This window comes from Penaeus chinensis, chromosome 37 (genome assembly GCF_019202785.1).
Source record: "Penaeus chinensis breed Huanghai No. 1 chromosome 37, ASM1920278v2, whole genome shotgun sequence".
Taxonomy (NCBI): Eukaryota; Metazoa; Arthropoda; class Malacostraca; order Decapoda; family Penaeidae; genus Penaeus; species Penaeus chinensis.
In genome coordinates this window covers 19660536-19663035 of record NC_061855.1, presented here as the reverse complement: position 1 = coordinate 19663035, position 2500 = coordinate 19660536, and the positions used below count along the sequence as shown (strand labels likewise).

General features: G+C 38.3%; 1 protein-coding gene across 4 annotated transcripts in view; it reads left to right on the top strand.

Moving 5' to 3' along the window:
• Positions 1-2500, top strand: part of LOC125045210 (pancreatic triacylglycerol lipase-like) — a 56254-nt gene that overhangs the window by 46658 nt on the left and 7096 nt on the right. The window lies entirely within an intron of this gene.

The following is a 2500-nucleotide window of genomic DNA, read 5'->3' as shown; positions in this document are numbered from 1 at the left end:
CATTACCCATGTTTCAGAAACATTCAAGAGCACACTGCAGGCCATCGCTTCCACAGTCTTTTTCTTCACGCTGATTCATATTCCTGCTTAACAGTTTTTTTCATTCTGCTGAAAGCTGCCTTTTCCATTGCAATTCTTGCTCTAATTTCTGTATCACATTTTCTATCATCAATTATCGATGATCCCAAAAAACAAAACTTTACAACTTGTTCTATTTGTTTTACCATTTAGAGTGACAATCACAACACCACCTTGTCTAGATGTAACCATAACCTTTGCCTTTTTTACATTGACATTCCATATTTCCGTTAACACGTCATTTACTATGTTCATTATTATATATAATCCCTTGGCAGTTTCAGCAACCATGCCTTGAGCATCTGCAAACATTATATCTGTTAATACTGTAGGTGCATTCACTTTCGGTATTATAACTGCCTTTGTGAATTCTGTCGGCCAGACACCTTCATAAATTATCTTGTATATATCAACTAACTCATATTGATATTCCTTCCTGAGCTAACTCTGCTGGTATACCATCCACACCTATATCTTTTAAATTTTTTATTGCTGTCTTTACAGTCACCTTTCTAACTTTACCATATCTCCCCATTTTTTTTTCCCACCACTCTTCCTTTGCCTTGTCTGTCTGTCTGCCATTATTTAGCTGTTTATACTTTCTTTTGCCTTCCTCAGTTGCTATATTCTTCCACTTTCTCCTTTCATCCATTTTCCATATCACCTCTTCAGACCCACGGCTCCTTTTCTACTAAACGTTTCCTATATCCAATTTCAGTCTTTACGCTTTCCAGCACTGCCTATTCCAGGGTTTTCCTCTCTTATATTCATGATCTTTTCACTTTCTTAAACTTTGGAATCTCTCAGCTGTTTTCTTCATATTTTCTATGTTCCAATTTCATATTTTCCTTCTCTTTCCATCTCCCTTCAAGATAACCACTTGTCTCATAGCTACTAAATTATGATCAGAATTATTATCTGCTCCTGGAAAACTACAAACATTCTTTGTGCTGTTTCTATACTTTTGTCTAACCAGGATATAATCTAGTTAGAATCTACTAGTGTCTCGTGACTTTTTTCCATGTGCGTCTGAGCCCTTCTTCATCCTCAAAACAGGTATTAGCTCCTACCATCTTCCTCTACTCTTTCATTTCTGGTACCATGTCCGAATGGTCCTATTTCCATTCCATTCTTTCCTTCCCCAATGGCAATGTTTCAATCTCCCATTAACATTAAATGATCATTTCCCTTTTCTACCTCAGTTAGATCATTCAGTTGTTAATAACTCTTCATGCTCTTATGTTGGCCTTTATACCTGCATAATTACTAGATCTGCAGGATCATTCTGCACTCATACCAAGATCAGTCTTTCACTGTGCAGTACAATCGTTATTACTCGCTTTGATGTTTTTTTTTTTTTTTCTGTTTAACAGATTTTCTACTCCTTCTTGTCCTTATACTGCTGCTGTGTTAATTATCCTTGTTTCATCACTGACTTCGCCATTCACTAAACCTAAGTATATTTAATCCATTTCTATTAATCTCTCTTTTGATGTTTTCCAACATTCCATGTTCCATTTTTCAAATATGTTTATATATATGTATGTGTGTGTGTGTGTGTGTGTGTGTGTGTGTGTGTGTGTGTGTGTGTGTGTGTGTGTGTGTGTGTGTGTGTGCACTCACACACATGCGCGCTCATATATATATATATATATATATATATATTATAAAATATATATATATATATATTATAAAATATATATATATATATATATATATATATGTGTGTGTGTGTGTGTGTGTGTGTGTGTGTGTGTGTACGTGTGTGTGTGTGTGTGTGGGTACGTGTGTCTGTGTGTGTGTGTGTATGTGTGTGTGTGTGTGTGTGTGTGTGTGTGTGTGTGTGTGTGCGTGTGTGTGTGTGTGTGTGTGTGTGTGTGTGTGTGTGTGTGTGTGTGTGTGTGTGTGTGTGTGTGTGTGTGTGTGTGCCTTTCGGAAGAAGTATAACCAAAAAAAGACTGCAATGTGTGTCGTTTATATAAACACTACACGCTCTTATTTTTGCGCTTTTCCCTTTTGAGTTCCCAAAAGCGTATTTACCATTTTGGGCATCACCTTTACGCTGTCACGCCTGAACACTTGGCGACGACGCTGTCCCCGGTCAGAGGCCAAAGGAAATGGCGTGCCTTTCACACGCATAGCAATGCTGGAACCGACAAATAAATTCACAAAAAGAAGAATAAAAATCCACCCATCCCCATTCCCACACAAGAAAACGTTCACACATCTCGAAATACTTGCATATAAATGCACTCATTTACAAAGGACATATAATTATATACATGTATGCACCTACAAACATGCGCTAGAAACTGCTTAACCTTTATTCTGGTGACGCGCTTCCCCCCGGCCGCCCCCTCTCCGAAGGACTTTCGTCACGCCCGATGTGCCCTCTGCATCCTCCCGCAGTGCCTCCTGATGG